The sequence below is a fragment of the Sciurus vulgaris genome, assembly GCF_902686455.1.
Source record: "Sciurus vulgaris genome assembly, chromosome: 14".
Classification (NCBI taxonomy): domain Eukaryota; kingdom Metazoa; phylum Chordata; class Mammalia; order Rodentia; family Sciuridae; genus Sciurus; species Sciurus vulgaris.
The window spans coordinates 15,070,729-15,093,142 of record NC_136475.1 but is presented as its reverse complement, the minus strand read 5'-3'; positions in this window follow the sequence as shown (position 1 = coordinate 15,093,142).

Sequence of the window (22,414 nt, the reverse complement as noted above, 5' to 3'; positions counted from 1 at the left end):
TCAAATCTCTGGAATGACAGGCATGCACTACTGCCCCTGGTTACAGCTGAGTTTTAAACAACTTATTTCAGGTGTAAAAATGGATACAAAGAAAAACAATTACATAAAACAAATTTATGTCAAGACTATAAATATAAATCTTATACTTCACAGTCATGTAATATTCTTTGCTATGTATGTACCCAGATGCGTTTTAAAGAGAATGCTAATAAGGCTCCAAAACAAAAATCCATTAAACGAAATTATCATTTTCAGTCACATAAATGTTATCTTAACGTTTTTAACTGTAAACCATTCTGCCTATAGTCTTAAAATGTTTGGAACACATTATACTTAAAAAGTCAATTCTTTCTTTATGCAAAGTTAACATGGTACTATGCAGAATATCGTAGATGAAGCTGCAACTTTCCCATATCCTATGCCTAAATTTCTGACCAGAAGTAGGTTCTGAACTAAATTTTTTAGAAGTTTCAACGTATTCAAAGTCATTTTGCTTTCTTCTCAACTTCATCTTTGCAATGAATGTACTTTGGACAAAGGACAGTAATTGCAATTTCAAGAATCACCTTGTAAGTAAACACATGTGCAGTATTGAACAGTAAGTCATGACTCTTTGGCTTCATGTTACTTTAAAATTTCTTCAACAGCATAATGGATTGTTTTGCAAAGACTGAGGATCAAATTTTCATTAACAAACCCCTGACTGTTACAAAGTGACTCCCAAGAGTCAGACACCTAAGAGCACAGATCGAGGGCTGCATTACTCAAAGAGGCACATTTACATTGGTCTACATCAGATCTTTCTTATGACTTCACTAGACACATTGGCTGTCTGCCTGTCTATAAATTTGTCCTTACTGACAAATTTCTTTAATATTTTTACGTTGATGGTTTCCATTTAGTAACACACGTGGCTCCTAAGGATTCAAGAAAGATATTTTCTTACATGCTGAGCAATTGATTATTCATAAAAATAACACTCTTACTTTCTTCTACTGAAATTTTCCATGAATAACAGTGACAAAAAGCCTTTTTCCTTGTTATCTACCATTGATTGAGAAGTCAAGTGTGTGTGTGTGTGTGTGTGTGTGTGAGAGAGAGAGAGAGAGGGAGAGAGAGAGGGAGAGAGAGAAAGGGGGGTATATAGATGATTCATCAGAGACCATAAACTGTCCTCAAACCTTAAAAATAATAATAAATTATGGGTGTAAAACTTGTACGCTATGCTCTTAGAGATGTTAGAAAATTAACTCACAAGTGGTTTTAAGAAACATTGAGTACATCACAATATGACTTCATAACAAATAGACTTGGTATGCATTCGAATTTTGCTCACAACCATGAAGCTATGAACTACCGTGTGTTCTCCAAGTATTATTTGTGTAAAAAGTTCTGCTGTGCAATAAACACATTTGATTGTTCAAATCCCTTCAGTCTTAAATTCACCATAAATAAAGTGCTATGATTTGCGTGAGCCCTTCACAGGTTTGTGTGCTGGTAGCTTGGTCCCCAAAGTAGCGAGATTGAGAGATGGTGGAGACTTTCCTGGGGTGGGACCTGTGGAAGGTAATTAGGCCATGGTGGCTTCGCCCTCTTGAATGTATTAATGTTTTGTAGTGGGGTTAGTTGGGTCTCATAGGATTAAATTATTTCTCTGGAAAGTGAGGTAGTACAAAGTAAAGCCAGCCTGTGTGTGTGATCCCTTCTGCATGTGGCCATCCCTGCTTCCCCTTCTCTGCAAGTCTGGGTTGTAGCCAAGGGTTCCTTGCATTTATGTTGTTCAATGAAAAGACAAATGAGAGTGATGCTAAAATTCCACCTCACACTAAAGCATTCAAACATTATACCTCAATATTCACGATCTTTGATAACAAGTGGAGAGTAAAGTGGATACTTATTTATTTCTCAAATTGTTTTGGAAAGAGACGTTTGTATTACATAGAAAATTACCAGCATAATTGTGAAATATTTTATTGGTAGTTAGTTGTGTGTGTGACACGTTTGTTTGCAATATCACCGAGAACCAGCAAATGTGCTGGAACTTTCTGCTGCATATACAAAGCCATATAAGGGATGCTCATTCAAGCCAGTAAATATTAATGTAAGGTATACACTAAGAAAATACACTAAAAGATATTTCATAAACTAATAAGGACTTAGTGCCTGTTATTGTAATCAAATGTTCTTGTTCAATTAGCTGCATTGTAAGTGAGGAGATGTGCAATAATTTAAAAATCACTCACATTCACTGTCCTCATTTTCCCTTGCCAAGCAACTGTTAATAATTGCTACCTCTTAAGTGAGATGAAATGTTGTATTCTCCTATAGTTTACATTTTAAAATTTATTTTTCTGTATTATCCTATGATAGCAGCTTTCAGCCAAAACATTAAATTAAACTTTAAGTTATGGAAGCATTTGTGAAATAACAAATCTGCATTCAGTTCCCTCCCTCCTCCACATTACTGCATGTCATGGTGTCACTATCTCTCTGTAAACTAAGATATACTGTGAAACTTAGCTGTGTGTTTATTGATGAATCACATAATCATTTAACCACAATTAGAAACAGAATAAATTGTAGCTGCTTCAAATTCTGTTAGCTCATGAAGATGTACTTGAATGTCAAAATATATTCATAGGAAAAGAAAAAAATAGCATAAGTAATTTAATTGAGCTGAATTTTTATATTTCACTAATGGGTATAATCACTGTTCCACTGACAGCATAAGTCATTTTTGTGCACAGCAAGAAACCACTGGAAAACTTATTTTATCCATTATATGTGGTGGAAATATCAATCTTTCCATATCATCCACCTTTTATGAGCTAACTCCCTTTGAAAACTATTTATTTTCTGGTAAATTTCAAAATGATAATTATTGTGCTCTTAAAATTAATTTTCCTGACACAAAATTTTACACCCTTCAATCTATTGGATACATAATTCTACTTGACCAATCTTGTGGGAAGTCATAAAATATATTATTTTTTCCTAATTTTTTTAGCAGAATGAAAAAAGCTATTCAGTTTAGAATGAAAGAAATTAAACAATCTGGCTTCCATTTATTTTTTCCAAAGCATTCTAAGCTGTGGTGCAGTGGTTAATAATACAGACTCTCCAAACAGCCTTTTTCAAAACTAGGCACTGGCATTGACTTTAGGCAAGTTACCCAATATGATTGCAACTTATCGTGCTCATCTAAAAAAATGTACAAGGTAGAAAAAATTATGTATGCAAATATACATAACGCATTTTGGAATATAGAAATTTTAACATCCAGAGAGTAACCTGGTTTATATACCATGTATATTGTATGTCTTTCTGAGGAATCTGGGCAGCACTGTCTAATAAAAATCATGAATAATTCTTCTAACACCTATTCCCATTAAATGGGACACATTAAGATTTCACAGGTAGTAGCAAGTCAATTCAAAACAGTTTACCCATTTTTTACTATAACAGCAGCTTTGGTTTTCAGGGTTGAGAACAAGACATCATGAAGCAGTTTAAATAAGCCAGAGCTTTGGAAAGTTAAATGGATTGTAACACAATACATTTATATAACAATTCCAGGCACCTAGTGGTCACCTGATATATTTTGGTTTCCTAATTACAGTTTCTACTTTTTTGCTAATTAGAACCCACAGTGACTCTCAGAACTGCCCCTTATGCCCTACCAGCCATACTTCCATATTTTGATCCTATTCCTTAGGGTAAATCATTGCATTTCTTCTCTAATACCCACTTTCCACAAAGATTCTGAGGCCAATATTAATTCCACCTGATTTATAAAGAATTCTTAGATTTTCCATTTTATAATTTTCCCCTTAAATTCAAAGTGCTTATTGAATAAAACTTCCACTTAACAGTTAAACCTATCTTCAAACATGATTGTCTTCAGTCTTGTCTATATACTGTTGTTTATTTGTTGTTTGTTAACTTAAACTTGTATGTGTATGTGTATGTTTTTATTGCAATTCTCATAGCATGTTAGTCACCATATAAAAGTGAACAAGTCTTTGTTTTCCAATGTTCACAACATTCCAAAACATTTCCATTATTCCAGAAAGAAATCCTATATACAACAGCAGTCTTGTGACCAACCTACCTCCCATTAGCTTCCTGGAGCCACTGATTCACTTTCCCATGGATTTCCCTATTTTGATGTTTCAATAAATCATACCACGCAACACAAGACCTTTAGTATCTGGCTTCTTTTTCTCAGTATATGGTTTTCAAGACTCAATCATGGTATGGTGCATATCAGTACTACATTTCCTTTCTAAAGTAAAATATTTCATTCTATGACACACATATTATGAATTCACTTATTGTTGATGAACGCTTGGTTTTCAGTTTTTGGTTATGGTAAGCAATGTAGCTATACACATTTGTGTACAAGTTTTTGTGTGGGACTATTTCTGTAGTACTCTTGGTATATATGTAGGGGTGGAACTGTTGGATCATATGGTAATGATATGTTTATCGTTTGAAGAACTGTGAAACTATTTTCCAAATCAGAGGCATTATTTTGTATTGCTTCAATTTCTCCACATCCTTGCCAACATTTGTTATTGTACTTCTTTTTAATTATAGTCATCCTAGTGGGTGGGAAGTAGTCGATCATTGAGGATTCATTTTCATTTCCCTGATGACTAATACTTTTGAGCTTCTTTTCACATGTTTATTGTACATTTGCATATCTTTGAAGAAATGTCTATGCAAATCCTTTGCCATTTTAGAATGGGTTATTTATCTTTTCATCATTTGAGTTGTAAGAGTTTTTTGTATTATTCTCAATACCATTTTCTTATCAGCTAGATGATTGGCATATATTCTTCGCTGTTCTGCAGGCTCACTGTCAGATCTGTCGATGGTGTAATATGCAGCACAAAAGTTTTACATTTTGATAAGTCCTATTTATCATTTTTTTCTTATCACTTTTACTTTCGTTTCCATATTTTGGAAAACGTTGCTTAATGAAGTTTTGTTTATTTATTTATTTTTTTACTTCTAAGAGTTTTATATTTTACATTACCTTCTCATATTTTAAGTCTTAAATGTCGTTTTGCATTACTTTTTGTACACAGTGTTCGGTAGGGATCTTGTTTTCACTTATGCACATGATCCAGTTGCCCAGCATCATTTGCTGAGAAAAGTACTTTCATTATTGATTTGTGTTGAAACACTAGTCCAAAGTCACTTGACCAGAAAGATAAAGTTTTTTTTTTTTTCAGACTTTATTGCATCTATATGTTTATCCTTCTTGTACTGTACTGTCTTGATTACTAAATCTTTGTAGTAAAGTTTGAAATCCATAACTCCTGCAACTCTGAACTTTTTGAAGATGATTTTAGCTATTGGAGGTCCTGTGAATTTCCATTTGAGATTCAATGAGGAAGACAGGGATCCAGTCAGAGACATTCAGGAGACGTCAGTAGCTAAAACAAGAGAACTGGATACAAATAAGGAGATGAGAAAGAGGCACCAAAAAGGACTCCTAAATTTCAGTCTTTTATCAGGGTTTCTAGATAGATGATGAGAATTTGCTAAAATTGTGACATGGATGAAGGTCAGGTTTCAAAGGTCAGGAGTCAGAAAGGAGGCGATAGATCCCAGCCCCTTAACTAGAATCAATCAATGATACGTCCTCCATGGTAATTTCTCCAGTTTAACTTAATAGTGGCAAGACAAAAATGACAAAGATGTTTCTTCAGCAGCAGGTTGGCAGGAATAAAGGATCCACAATTAAACAAAGAGACCAGAGGTCTGGCTTGAAAATAATGAGTTCAGTTAATGGTACAGGAAGCTCATTAAAATAAAGCAGGTAAGAGATAAATAAAATTCTTGGAATACATCATTGACAAATGAGCTATAATCAGAAGCAGAAGAGACTAGAAATGCTTGTTACGTAATTTAAAGCCAGGAGTGCCCAGGCACTTACAGGCAGGGAGGAGAACAGGTATCTCCTTCCCTCTTCAGATGTGGTGAATGGGGACAATGAAGAAGAAAGGACCTCCTAGAGGGGAGTTCATGGCAAAATTTTGCAGAAAAGTTTCAGCATTCCTGTGTTAGAAGACAAAAGCTGAGTTTCCAGATAGCCTGAGTCTTTGAACAATTTGGTTCATGATTACAAGTAAAATTTGTTTTCTAAAATAGATTTTGTTTTCCATTCTGGAAGCAAACAATTGTCATAGACTAAAATTTAGTAAGTTATTAGTATAGTATTCCAAACTTGATAGTATTATTTACTGTTAGGTTTCTAAATGATTTCAAATCAACTGGGTGATATCCTGTTTTCATAAACATCTAAATATTATGCTACCCTTGTGATGGTATACATATATTATTGTGACTTTTAAATTTTTATGTTATTACTTATAGAGAAGAAATTCTGACCTAGATAATTTTTATTCTTATGAAAATAAGAATAAATTCTTGAGAAGTTAGATCCTCCTTCTCCCCTCAGTTTTTTCTGTTTACTTAAAATTGTAGGCTCTTTGTTTCAGGAATGATATCCTGTACATTACTGGTTTCACAGCACTCTAAACTAAGCAAGTGCTGATTAATATGTATTGATGATTGGCTTTGCATTGGGTAGGACAAATATTGACCTTCCAAAGTTGAAATATACCAGGATATTTACTAATAAAAAGAAAGTTTTTAATAGCCCACTTTCTACTGGATGTATTTAAAATTAATATATTCAAAAACATATGCATAATTATTTCTTAAAATTAAATTTATGTTAACTGATACATAAAAATATACAATATACATATATTTATGTTAATGGGGTACTATGTGATGCTTCACTACATGTGTATGTAATGTTTAAATTAGATTAATTATATCTATCTTCTCAAAAATTCATTATTTTGTATGGTGTAAACATGCAGAATCCTTCATTTCAGCTCTTGGAGCAATGCAGTAGGTAACTGTATGCAGTACCCCTACTGTACAATAGCACACCAGAGTTAACCGCCATCTAGTTGCAACTTATTGATCATTGATCAACCTTTCCCCATCTCTTCCTCCCCTGTACGCTCCTCAGCCTCTGGCTCTCCATTTCCATAGTACTGAATTTTAACTTTGCACAGATGAGTGACAGCACACAGTACTTGTCTTTCTGTGCCTGGCTTACTTCACTTAAGGTAATGGTCTCTGATTCTGCCCATGTTGTTACAAACGACAGGATTTCAATTTTTAAAGAACTTATTTATTTATTTATTTATTTATGGGCTCATGGTTATACACAGAATCAGGGTTCATTTTACACGATTCTACAAGCATGGAAGATAATTCAGATCCAGAACTTCCCCTTTCCCTCCCCTCTTCTCTCTTCACCTTCCCTTTCCTCTACTAACTGATCCTTCCTCTGTTTATTTGCAGTCTTATTTGCATTACTGCATCGTGGATACATTTACATGTGAAGCCCTCTCCGGCATATCCATACATGTACATAGGAAAGTCTGCTCAGAGGGATCCCGTCCTTCCTCTGTTTTCCTACCCCGCTTCCCTTCCCATAGGAGCCCTTCTAAGGCTGCACTGACCTCCATTTTCTTGGGATTTGCCCACCACCTGTTTTTTTACTCTTATTTGAACCCAGCTTCCACATATGAGAAAAAACATTCCACCCTTGACTTTCTGGGCCTGGTTTATTTTAATTAGCATGATGTTCTCCAGTATCGTCCATTAAGCAGCCAATGCCATAATTTCATTTGTTTCATGGCCAGGTATTATGTATTCCTAACACATTTCTTTATTCCTTTGTCTGCTGACTGGCATTGGAGCTGGTCCGCATCTTGGCTGTTGTGAATTGCACTGCTGTCAGCATTACTGTGGTTGTGCCTCTAGGGTACGCTGCTTTTAGACATGTGGATAAATAACAGAGTGAGGCAGACAGGTCAAATGTGTGTCCATTTCTAGTTTTTTGAGGAATCTCCATATGACCTTCCAAAGTGGTTGCACTTACTCGCAATCCCACCAACAATATAGGAGGGTATCTTTTTCCCTACATCCTTACCGCCACTTATTATTGATTGTACTCTTGATAATTGCTGTTCTGACTGAGGAAAGATAATATCTCAACGTAGTTTTAATCTACATTTTCCTGATTGCTTAGAAAGTTTGAACATTTTTTCATATACTTGCTGGCCATTTGTTAACTTTCTTTTTTGTGCGCGTAAAATGTCTCTTTAGTTATTTTGCCCATTTATTAATTGGGTTAAGTTAGGGTTTTTTTGTTTTGTTTTGTTTTTGGTGTTAAAGTTTTTGAGTTCTTTATATATTCTGGATATTGATTCCTTAATTGAGAAATAGCTGGCAAAGTTCACCTCCATTCTGTAGGTCCTCTATTCACACTTTCTTCCTTTGCTATGCAGACGTTTTTTAATCTGATGCCTTCCCATACATTGATTATTGGTTTTATTTCGTAGACTTTGGGGGTCTTGTTAAGGGAATCAGCTCCTGAGTCAATATGTTGAAATGTTGGGCTACCTTTTCCTCTAGCTGTTTCAGAGTTTCTTGTCTGGAGGTCTCATCCATTTTGAGTTGACTTTTGTGCAGGGTAAGAGACAGGAATCAGATTTCATTCTTCTACATAAGGATATTCAGTTTTTATAGCACCATTTGTTAAAAAAGACTCTATTTTCTCCAACTCATGTTTTTGGCACCCTTGTCGACGATCAGATTACTGCACCTATGTGGGTCTGTCTCTGTGTCTTCTATTCTGTTCCACTGGGTTTCAGGCTGGTTTCGATGCTAGTGTGACACTGCTTTTGTTATGAGGGTTCATATTGTGATGCCTCTAGCATTTGCTTTTTTTGGTCAGGATTTCTTTGGCTATTCTGGGTCCCTTATTCTTCAAAATGAATTTTAGAACTGTTTTTAAATTTTTTTTTTATTTTTTTAGTTCTGTGAAGAGTATCCTTGGTATTTTGATATGGATTCCATTAAATCTGCATAAATGTTTTCAACTTTTGATACTATGGCCATTTTGACAACACTTATTCTGCCTTTCCAAGAACACGGGCAGTCTTGCCATTCTCTAAGGTCTTCTTCAATTTCCTTCTGTAGTGTTCTATAGTTTTTATTGTAGAGGTCCTTAATCTCCATGGTAACATTTATTCAAAAGGTTCTTTCTTGTTTGTTTGTTTGTTCAAGGTTGTTGTGAATGGGATAGTTTTCCTAGTTTCTTTGTCACAGATTCATTATTGGAGAATGGGAAAGCAATCAATTTATATATGTTGATATTGAATCCGGCTACATTGTTAAGTGTGTTGATCAGCTCTGGAAGTCTTCTGGTGGAGAGTTTTTTGTCTTCTAAATAAAGGATCATGCCATTAGCAGAGATTATTTGACATCTCCTTTTCCTATTTATATTCCTTTAATTTTCTTTTCTTTCCTGAGGGTTCTGGCTGAAGTTTTAAGGGTCATGCTGAATAGGAGTGGTGGGAATATACAACCTTGTCTAGCTCCTGGTTTTAGGGGACATGCTCTCAGTTCTTCTCCATTCAGTATGATATTGGCTTTGGCTTTGCTATATTTACGATATCGAGGCACTTCCTTTCCATTCCTATGTCCTTGAACATTTTTTAACATGAATGAGTGCTGGACTTTGTTAAATATTTTTTCTGCATTTATTGAGATAATCATGTGATTCTTACCTATAATTCTATTTATGTGATGAATTACAATTATTGATTTGTGTGTGAACCAACCTTACAACAGTGAAGTGATTCAGTCATGGTGCACTATCTCACGGATGAGTTTTTGAATATGGTCTGACAATATTGTACTAAAGATTTTTGCATCTATGTTCATCAGGGATATCGGTGTGTAGTTTCCTTTCCTTGATGTACTTTTGTCTGGCTTTGCTATTGGGGTGATACTTATCCTCAGAAAACTAGGAATGGAACCACAATATGACCCACTTATCCTATCTCACTCCTTGTCTTCATCCAAAAGAACTAAATCAGTAGAGTAGAGCAAAACAGTCACATGGACGTTTATAGTCAAGATATGAAATGAACTCAGGTGCCTTTCAATAGATAAAAGATCAATAAAATATGAATATATGTGTACACACACACACACACACACGCCCACACACATACACATACACAACATGGAGTTTTACTCAGCCATGAAGAAGAATGAAATTATGGCACTTGCCAGTAAATGGATAAAACTGTAAAATATCAGGTTAAATGAAATAAACCAGACTAGGAAAACCAAGAATCAAATGTTTTCTCTCATATACAGAGGGTAGAACAAAGTGAAGAAGAATGAGGTAGGGGAGTCAGATATTCAGACATCTTGAAGAAAAAACAGGGAAAAGCAGTGGAGGAGGAGAAGGAGCGCGAGAGAGAGGACAGGCAGGAAAGGGGAGGAAATACAGAACGCACCAGTAAGAAAAATATAAACGGGTGAAAGCAAGACCAGAAGAGTAGAGGAACGGAAATAGGGGGAATCAGAAGAGGAAGGAAAGAGGTCTTGATTTCAGGAGAAAGTGGTGCATACTAATTAACAGATGTTGACAGGAAAAAGTGACAGCTGACAAACAGCAACACAACTGGCAGACTACAAAAGGTAGAGAACAGCAATCTCTCAACTAAATAGATGGGACCTTTTAGCATAAGAGCAAATGTCTTTACACATAAGGCATGCGTGAGAGTAGAAGAATTTGCAGAAGTATGATTTCAAAATGTTGCTCCTATTTGTAAAAAAAAAAAAAAAAAAAAAAAAAAAACTCAAGTATTTCTTTTATGTTCTTTAATTAGTAATATCTTATTTGGTGTTTCAGTTGTACATGACAGTAGCATCCACTTTTACATAGCTATAAAGTACGAAATATATCTTATCCTAATTAGGACCCCAGTCCCTCTCCTTCTTCCTTTCCCACCCTGCTCTCCTCCCTGAGTTGATCTTTCTCCCTTCAGGTATTTCTTGATGATATTATTGTGAAGGCAGATACACATTTCCATTCCAATTGATGAAAAATTGTCCTATGACTAATAGTCACTTGCTGTAAATATTCATTATTCAAATTAACTTATTTAACCAAAAGCTTTAGTAATATAAGGTTTTACTAAACATTGAGCAGAAACACAATAGTTTTAGGTGGTAAACACACTGCTTTGAAAGAAGAATTCAATGCAACAAGGAGGTGAGCATTGATCAAAGAGTGGCAAGATGTCAGTATTCCAGTTTACCGCCTTATTTCCACTTCTACACTATAAAATGTGTAAAACGCTAACTCTCTTGGGTTATTACAGGAGTTCATGCGTCGAGTACAATGTTTGACCTCCTTCAACTGTTTAAGTCGTATCCCTTTCCTTTCTTCCATTCTCCTTGCACGTTTCACTCACACATGTTGGGGAAACTGATTCTCTCAATACTTAACATTTAATCCTGTTCAAAAATGCAAATGGCTTCTCTGAAATAAAACAATCTGACAATTGTGGGATACAAATAATAATCATAAGCCATAACGGCATTTGTGGAGATGAATGTATTTGTAATAACTCACTAAAAGTGAAGGTCACACATAAATGTGTGTCATGCCTCCACAGGATGCCCTTGTCTTCTGTATTTTTCCTTTGTCCATCTGTTTCTCTGTTTTCTAGGCAAACATAGCTGATCTAATTTGTGCATTTTATAGCATATCCTAAGGTGGGACTTGGCCTCTTGATTATTTCTAAGTGACTAATCAGGGTCAAAAGATAATAGAGAAGTACAGAATGTGATCAGACACTGCTACGGAGTGGTAAGACCGTTTTAAGGGAGCTCCCCAGGGCAACCTGACCACTATTTCAGGTGAGTGATAATAAAGAACAGGAATCGACAAACTCTTCACAGTGAAGAAGCATGGAAGCGCAGATGTTCAAGGGAGGTATATTTTTCATCACACAACACATATGCATGTGCACACACACACACACACATATACAAATGCACACACAAAATAATTATTACCAATGTCCATAGGAAAGCAAATCTGAATTTTAGGATGTAAATTTTTGCCAACAAATATTCAAAATCCATTAAATAGTCTAGGGGAGATCTTCCAATTTTTCAATGTGTGTCACTTGTAAAGTAGACATGTCAAAAGTACGAAAATAACAATGTTGATTTCAAAAAGGCTGGAATTGTTGTGGAGGACTTGTGAAATAGCAATGAATGGGAACTTAAAGCTTTGCTACAATAATAATTTAAAAGATGTTGCCTACATCTAATCTACAGAGAACTAGAGAGAATGACTTTATGTGTTAGAAAATGTATTATTGAAACAGTTCCCACCTTTGTTCGCTCCTATCACTTTTGTTGCTTATAAAGGTAAAATAAAGAAAAAAATAATAATCTCAATGTTGGTACACCAACTTGCTTAATGTAGTTCCTCATACCTTACTCCAAACTTTCAATGGCAGGTCACTCTGTAAATATGCACTCAGGATTTGGTATCATATTTTAGACGCTTATTAACATACTTATACCTGTGGCACTTTTATTTTGCTATTTAATTAAATATCTTCAAAAAGGGACCTTCAAAGATTGCATGCATCCTTTATCTTTGAATCGGATCTGTAATATTTCTTTGTAATTCACACTGTCAAGGGATAACACTTGCAGAGAATATTTTGCAAGAGTCATCTAGCTCACGTAACCTCAGTACTGTATCAGGCCAAAATCATAAACATAAGTAGTTCTGGAAATATTTCGCTCAGTTTGGTGGGATCTCATGATAACCAAAGGCAGCTCACTGCTCTCTAATTCTAGCACCCTTGCTAGTCAAACTCCAATTTGTGGAAAAATAATCTGATACTTTTTTGTCATTATTATTATTATTATTATTTAGTCATAAATATAATCATCTCTAGGGATACTCCATATTTTGAACAAAGTCTACAATTAATTCATACAACCCAATGCAAACTCAAACTGTGTCATATAACATACTCCCTTCAACATTTGTTTTTGTGAGTTGCAAGACTATTTTAGCATGCATATTTAAGTATCCATTCTGAAGTATTTATAATAGAATACAGTTGACATAACATATAAAGCACAGACCCTTTCACTTTAATGAGTTACTGAAGTTAATAATGTCAGTGATTTTTAAGAATAGAAAGTTGCAAACTTGGTGACTACAATAGTGGAATATGCTCACCACCCAAAGAAGAAATGAACATTTCCATTACCTGGATAATTTCCTTTTGACCACTTCTGTTGAGGCCCCGGCATTCACTCAGTGGAAATCTTCCTGACTTTCAAAATCAACAAGAGATTTTGAATTTTCTTGGACATCATATAAAGACTTATACAATATGTAATTGCTAATAATTATTGATTACTTTTGCAGAACAATATTGTATGAGACTCATCGATGATACCTGTTTTTTGGTATATTTCATTTATCCTTTTTATTCCTGAACACTAATTATTGTATGAAGAAACATCAGTCTGTCAAAAGGATCTCAAACTGTGTTGAGCCCTCTCTTAATCCCTCCACCAATCCAGTTGCTCTCAACCCTTGCCCGTATTTATTGTCGTCACATTTATTTCACTATTTTAATGGGATCAAGTTGTAGTTGTAAATTTGCATTTCCCTGATGACTAATTATGTTATGCACTTTTTCTTTCACAATTGTTCATGTGCTAATGGACATATCTTCTGGCCGATGTCTGAATTTTTGCCTATTTAAATTGGGCTGAATAACTTGATATATAGAGATACTTCAGATGATCCCAAAATAAATTGTTACCTACTATATGTACTATGAATAATTTCCATGGCTGGCATAACTATTCCATTCATGAATATTGTAAGACTTAATATTTTAAATTAATAGGATTTGTTTTGAGGTTTTAGGTGGTTTTGTTTTGTTTTTGCAGGGGATTGAACCCAGGGGCTCTTAACTACTGAGCCACATTCCAAGACTTTTTTTAAAATAATTTATTTAGAGACAGGGTCTTGCTGAATTACTTAGGGCCTTGCTAAGTCACTGAGGTTGGCTCAATTCTTGATCCTCCTGCCTCAGCCTCCCGAGTTGCTGATTTTAGGTTTAAGGAGAATTTGAGTAGAAGCACAAAGTTTACATATACTGCCTTATCTCCCATGATCGTAAGAAATGATGTAGCCTCCCCTCTCTTTGGTCTGCAAATGTTAGATAAAGGAAAAAAAATCATTGTCATGACTTTAAGAATTGGTCATGCAATCATCCTGCCAGATAAATTAAACATGTACAAAAATTCAAATTCAAATTAGAATTTAGTATGCAAGATACATTATGTTGACCCATGTTAGAGTATGCAAACTAGCTTTACTACTAATTTTTTATGGGTAATTAATGCCTACTTTATAATTAATTGATAGTTTTCCCTTTTATTATTAATCCAGTTAGGTGGGCTTTGGAGTACGAAATATTAGAAAGGAGAAAGAGTAAAGACTATGAGTCCAGCATCAAACTACATCTTTATGTTTCACAATTCAAATTAAAAATCATTCCGATTGGTTGGAAATCTGCAAATTAATGTGCCTGCATTTAATACAATATTTTAAACCTCTAATTTTCTGTTAAAGAATTTGCACCTATGTACAAAAGGAGAGACCAACGTTGGCAGTATTCACATGGAAAATAACTTGTGTTTAAGTTGACTACAAGTTCAAAGCATAATTTCATTTCATGAAATTCTGTAGTCAGATTTTATTCTTTTTAAATTTATTTTCTTTTAATTTTACAGACTGCATTTTGATTCATCGTACACAAGTGGGGTATATCATTTTGTTTCCATGCACTGTGCATGAAGTAGATTCATACCATTTGTGTAATCATACATGTTCATAGGGTACTGATGTCTGTCTCAGTCCAACATTTTTCATACCCTCCCTCCTTCTCATTTCCCTCTTTGTAAAGTTCCTCCATTCTTCTCTCACCCCCACCCCTCCACCCCGTTATATAACACTTCTCAGGGAAAACATTCAGACTTTGGTTTTTTGGGATTGACTTACTTCACTTAGCATGATATTTTATTAAATCAAGATAAAACTAGAGCTTTTCTTTCATCTTTATATTATTTTATATTTTAAAGCAATGTTTCTTAAAAACAGGAAGACAAGTGAATGTGTAATTTCCCTCTTGGCAGTTACACAGATATTTATGTACACTATTCATTTGTAATATCAAATAGCTTGAAATTTTCAACATATAGAAGGGTATTTTAAGAGGCAATATATCCCTTTATTTAGATATCTAATTTACCCTCAAAGATGATGCAAAATGCACTTCAAAATTGGAAGACCACTGAGTAAAAATGATTGTAAAATTTCTTCAATTCTTAAATTTCTTTATATTCTTTTTTAACCCTTATTATACCAGAAAATTTGATAACACCTATATCTGATTGCTTTTTAATAACATTTTAAGGCCTTTTTGCAATAAAATTATAGCAAACATAATATTATTAAAAACTTAATATTTTAAACCTAGCAGGCTCCCTTGCATCATGGGAATCTGGATTCACTAAAACGATGAATATAGATAGTCACTCATACTCTAAGCAAAGTAATTTGGTCCAGGTTCTATATTGTAAAATAATGCATGATGAATCATTGAATGTCTAAGTGAATGAGAATATCATAACTCATTTTTGGCTGCAGAAGTTCACAGTTCTCTTATCCATTCCTGAGTTGAAGTAAATTTAGTGTATTGACATCTGAGTTGTTAACAGTTTAAAATTTCACTTACGAGATCAATTTCATCATCATCATTAGAGTCTAGAGCACTGCTATTTGTCTCTGCACGAATCTTCCGACTTTAATTCTAAAACTTCTACTAAATTTTCTGTTATATTGTGTAAGCAGAGAATAAGATATTCTGAATTCTAAGTTGTTTTTAATGAGACCTAAGGATGGACATTAACAGTTCCTCCAAAATTCATACTATCTTGAAAGAAATAAGTGTAATTCCAGTCATACCATTTTCTAAAAAAAAAAAAAAAAAGACTAAAAAGTGATTTATTTATTCAGTATTGCACACTTCCAAGAGATGCCAACCTTCTTTCCTTTTTTGTTAGTCATTTATGGCATTACTTATTAGTAAGTAATAATGAATAAGGATGAAATTATTCCTAGTATAATAGTGTAAAAAATTTTCAAGATGTCACAAAAAATGAGTATTAGTATATGTATCATAGATTTATAAAATAATTCAGTAGACTAGCTGGCAAGGTTAGGAGAGAAAGGCACTCAAAACCTCAAAATAATGCCCAATGAACATTCTGCTACAACATCAAAAGAATCACACGACAGAAAATATATTTATATTAGATACATATTCAAAACAAATTCTAGCTAAAAACTAGAATTTATAATTTATTGAGTCACCAAAGATAAAGTTACAGATTTTAGGTGGTATTTAAGGCTATAAAAAAGTACAAGGTGCTGATGATATAGCTCAGTGATAGAGTACTTGCTTAGCATGTGCAAGACCTTGGATTCAATTTCCAGCACTGAAAAAAAAAAAAAAAATACATGTGTAATAAGAATATATTTAAGACAGATTTTCAGCAATGAACTTTGTAAAAAAAATTTTTCCAGCCAGCCAATTTATTCATTAATTCATCCAAAATTAGAATTTGAGTGTGTGTTATTTTACAAACCACTATACACTGCAGGGAAGTACATGAACTGCTTAACTTTCATGAATGAATCTTCATTTTAGCTATCTACTAGTATATAACAAACTACCACACAACTTAATGAATTAAAACTTCTATCACATTTTTAATTAGGATTGTGTGAATCACGCATGTGGCATGGGGTGCGCAGGAGGGTTTTCTATCGGTAAGGATGGGTGGGGCTGTTGTATCTACCTCCACGGTAGCTTATTCAGTCCCATCTTGGCTTCTATTTCTCTACATGGTGCTTCATTCTCCAGAACATTGCCATGTGACTTGAGTATTCCACATGTTTTGTTGTCAAAGAAGTTAGATCTCCTACAGAGCAGGTGGATTCCCACAGAGCGATTGTTTCAAGGTAGCTGGATGGACTCAGCTGGTTTTCTTTAAGACCAGTGATTGGAAGTCTTTCATTCTTATTTCTACCACACTCTTTAGGCACAGTAACCAGCTCTTACCATTCATTTGGCACTTTCTCAGTTTCAGCATGAAGTCTCCATGCTCTGGGAAGCTCTATGATCCCGGCTAAACCTGGATGATTGGTCACCCCATCTACTTTAAAACCCACTCATTTAAGCTGGCCTAGATTCAAGTGTGGAAGTGGGAGGAGATGTATATTCTACTTCTCAATGGGGGAGGTAGAAAATATGTGTGGCCATGTTTAGACTTTTCTATAATTACAAATGTCTTAGATTTCTTGCACATGTAAGACGCACCATTTATGACCACTACCTCAGGATTGAGCTTCAGGTTCTCATTGGTCTGACATGATCCAGGTTAAAAAAAGTCTCTTTTCCACCGTTTTCCTGGGTATGATTTTTCTCAGATTGAAGCCCTGAATTGAAGAGGCAAGATGCTTGCTCTTCCCATATACCCAACTTAGAGTTCTGAGTCAATGATGGACAACTGCATTACACAGGAGAGGAGGGGGCTCATGGAGGGGTATATCAAACTTATTTTACTGATCCATAACAGTTCTGAAATTCAGGTAGAAATGTTGGGCCAGGCCCTTGCCCAGGACTCAGTCAGAATCTCTGGGATGGTTCACCACGGCTCCTTGGACCTATCCACCCAAGGGTCTAGGATTTACCCTTTGAGTCATCCATCTTTTTCTTTAAGAAATGACCCATCTTTACAACTGAGTAGCTTCCTCTTGTCTTTTTCCTACTTTTAGAAGGTCAGGAATCCAAAGTTGATTCCTTTGAAACTGACTCCATTCCTTGTAATCTGATTTGGTAAATATTCCTTTAAATACTACTGTGTATCAAATTTTAATCTTCTCTACTACACCAAAGTCACATGAATGTTCTTCCCAACATGAACTTTTTTATACTTTGGGCTGAATGCCATATATGAGATGCCTAGAAGCATTTCATCCAGTTCAAAGGTCTACAAAGCATTCCATTAAGATTCAGAAAGGGTTTTTGTTTTTGTTTTGTTTTGTTTTGTCTAGTAGAGGCCATCAATGAGACCCATCCTTAAGAATTCTACAGATTCTACTCAGTGAACCCATTGGATTTGACCAAAGTCTCACTAACTATTTCTAAAGCCAGAATTTGAGAGGTTTACCAGTAATTATGCTCTACTAGTAGACCTTAGATTGGATATGGTCTCGCAGGTCTCAGATTAGATATGATAATTCCTACTTATCTTCAGTTTTGCTTAAAAAAATTCAGTTTTCCATGGTCAATACAGTTCAAAAAATTTAAGTAGAAAATTCTAGAAATTAACAATTCATAAATTGCAAATTGCATGCTGTTCTGAGTAGTATACTGAAATCTTATACCATCAAAGTCTACCAGGGTTGTGTAGCATCCATTAGTCCAGTGTATCTATGCTGTATATGCTGCACACCTGTCATTGGTCATTTGGTCCCTATTGGTTATCCAACCAATTGCCATGGTTGTGTAACCCTTGTGTTTAACTTTTTTCAATTAATAAGGACTGAAAAGTACAAAAGTTGTAATGCTGCCAATTCAGATACGGCCAAGGAGAAGCTGTAAAGTTTTTCCATTAAGTATAAAAGGCAAACGTTGTCAACTTAATAAAGAAAAACTATATGCTGAGGTTACCAATATCTGTAGCAAGAGCCCATGTTCTATCTATGAAATTGTGAAGGGTGGGTGTGGAATCTGTGCTGTTTTTGCTCTCACACGTCCAATTGAAAAAATAAAGGGTTACAGTCACAGTTTGTGATAAATGCTTCCTTAAGATAGAAAATACACTATATTTGAGTTCTACATCTAGGAAAAAAATATGACGTGTACAGGATTTTGTGTTATCTGTGGTTTCAGTCTTAGAATGTATTACTCCTGCCTGGGGCAACTACAGTATTTCCCCCCCAATTTTTTTTTTTCTGTAGAAGATACTAAGGATGAACCAAACCTTTTCTCCTTAATCTGTCTTCCAAATTTTGCTTGAAAACTGAGAATTCGTTGTTTATCCTATGTAGACGCAACAGTTTGCTAATTTCAACACTTGACCAGAAAATCTCCTTAGTAATTATTTGAGTACATTAGATATATTTTGTAGTTACCTCATTACCACAAACAACAACAGGGCCAAACTTTTTGCTTCTAACAGTGATCACTTTTTCTTTCATATTCTAATACCAATTCTATCATTGTCTATAGAACCCTCACTAGCAATCTCCACTAATGACAAAGGCAATTAGGGGAAAACATTGTTAAAACGAGGCACTTGGCCCTTTAATTCATTTGCAAATTTATTTTTTAGAATTTATTATCTACAAGGGACTGCGGAGTTTGTGAGGCACCATATAGGATCCATCCCCACCTAAATGAACACTCTGCGAGGTAGAAAGTGGTTGAGTTGTGAAACGTGAAGAGAGACAGGTGAACTTCTACAGGGTGACAGAGGAGAAAGCTTTGTTTGTTTTCTGTTTGAATTTAGACCTGTTCCTACAAAGATCAGAGACAAGAAATACAAGTCATCAAGGAATTCATTTGAACTAAGCAAAGGATGCCGTTTGAGAAATATGGAACATTTTATATTGGGTGGATCATTGGAATGGGAGGTAAAAATGGGGAAGAATGCAGTAAAGATAGGGAATCAGGGGTTTGAGGAGAGCTCATTGGAAAAAAATAATATTGGAGCTTGGACTAGTGATTTTAAGATTTATTTACTTATTTATTTTATACCAGGGATTGAACGTAGGGGCACTTAGCCACTGAGACACATCCCCAACCTTTTTTTATTTTTTTATCTTGTCACAGAGTTCACTAAGTTGCTCAAGGCCTCACTGAGTTGCTGAGGCTGGCATTCTCACGATCCTCCTGCCTCAGTCTCCCAAGTCACTGGGATTACAGGCATGTGTTGCTGCTCCCAGCTAGGATGTTTTTTAATAGAAATGGAAAAGCAGATGAATGTTGCTATTGTTGGTTGCATTTTGCATGATGCAGGATGGACTCTAAAGGGAACAATGGTGGATTATCAAGTTGGAGCTTTGGCTTTATTTCAAAGGCAATTTTTGGTTACCTATAAGAGAACTGGCAATGGTAATGCAAAGGAGGCAGCAGCTGGGAGTATTCATCACAATCACAAACCTTCCCTATGATTCATTATCTCTTTTTCTTGCTCTATCACTATCTGTCTATCCGTTTCGGAGAACAGTTCTCTATCATGTATGAGTTTGCTGAGGCTGATAGCAAATGGATTTTAGAAACTCAACACACTACCAGCGACAAAAATGCAAATATGGAGAGCACATCTCAGGATATTTCTAGGATCTTAAAGTTGCTTTCGTTAAAAGGCTTATCAGCCAGTTTCGTTATTCAGTTGCTTGTGAGTTTTGAAGAGATCAAGGAGTTGTTGGTTGAAATCTTCTAGAAAACAGTGAAACTTGTTGACGAGGATCAAGATGGAATTAATCATGCTCTTGACTCAGCCTTCAAAATCAGTCACTCCCAGAAATTTAAATGTAAATAATATCAGGTCATCTTAGTTTTGAAGTTAGATGGCTTTGCAATTAGAAATAGCTGAAGGATAAAAGCCTCTTATATTAAATATATCTTATAAAAGGAAATACATTTATTGCAATGACTTCCTCCCTATTGCCAGTTCTTCCATATATATATATATATATGCATATATATATATTGCATATATATATATAAAATATATATATATAAAATATATATATATATATAATACATTTATTGCAATGACTTCCTCCCTATTGCCAGTTCTTCCATATATATATATATATATGCATATATATATATTGCATATATATATATATATTGCATAAAGAAAATGGATTTTTCTGCTTATTAAACCTGGGGATAAATAGTTTTTTATCAGTTTATTGGCTTTAGCTTGACTCCTGCCAAATATCGAAAACAATGTTTGAAAAATCAGTTATTCATCTTTAATATCCTTGATCCAGAAGCTCTATACTCAACATTCTGCTGTAAAATCTATGTAAAATCTCTATAAAATCTTCCAATGGTAGCAGAAGCTAATATTTGTTCTGACACTGAAATAGAAAACAATAATCACATTGATTTTTAACTACATAATAAAAATAGTAAATTATAAGTCACAGGAAGGACTGGCAATTATTTTCTAATAGGTTGTCATGAATTAAATGATTCTACACACAGTACTGATTTCTTTTGAAAACACAACATCCGATGATTTTCAAAAATAATTTGAGTACATTGTGAAAGGTAGGCATGGATTTTAAAATATGTTATTATTCCAGAATCATCATGGATACCTGATACTTTAATGTTAAGTCAAACAATCTGCACACAGGAAGACTAATGTGGTGTGATTCGGTCACGTGCACAATCTAAGAAATCTGAATTACAGTAATCTACTCTCCAGCAGTTGTGTCCAGAGGACAGGGAAGAAGGAGAGACGAGGGACAGAAAGAGTCTGTGCCCTGTGCCGGGATACACAGGGCCAGACACAAGGATCCCTGCAGATGTTCTATCACACAAAGGTGACTGAAGTTAACAAGTGCATTATACGTTTCAAGGTATCTAGAGGAAAGGATTTGGAACACTCTCCTCACAAAAAAATAATATTTGAGAAGATGGACAAGTTAAGTATCTTACATTGATCAACATGCATCATCTAAATGTGCTGGAACATCACACTGTACCCCATAAAGATGTATAACTATTACCTATTAATAAAAAATAAACAAAAAAAGAGCACAGAAGCCAGTCTGAGGTTCCCACCTGTTAAACAGGAGACAATGAAAGTAAATGATAGTAATGAATTTCAACACAGGGAATAAAATGAGAAGTCATAATTGAAAGAGACCAAGAGAAGCGAAAGATGCAACGTGTGATCTTGGGATAAACTGGAATAGATGTTTATGTTATTTTATTTTCTAAGGAATTATTGGGAAGTTTGGTTCAGTATGAAAAAGGTCTGCAGACTAGACAATAGTATCATGTCAAATTCGTTGCTTGGCTTAAAAACATACATTGTATTCTGGATAATTTCCTTTTACTTAGGAAATACAAACTGAGATATTAAGGCATAAAGAGACTTTATGTTTACAACTGGATTTAAAATTACTCAGAGAAAGTGGTTCCGAAAAAGAGTAAAAGAGTGAACAGACAAGAAAGCAGTATATTCACCACCAGGGACTCTGAATGAAGCGACTAAGAATGTTCTTTGTATGATTCTTGCAATTTCTCTATAAGCAAGAAATTGTATCAAAATCAAAAACAAATAAAAGAGGATTACATTT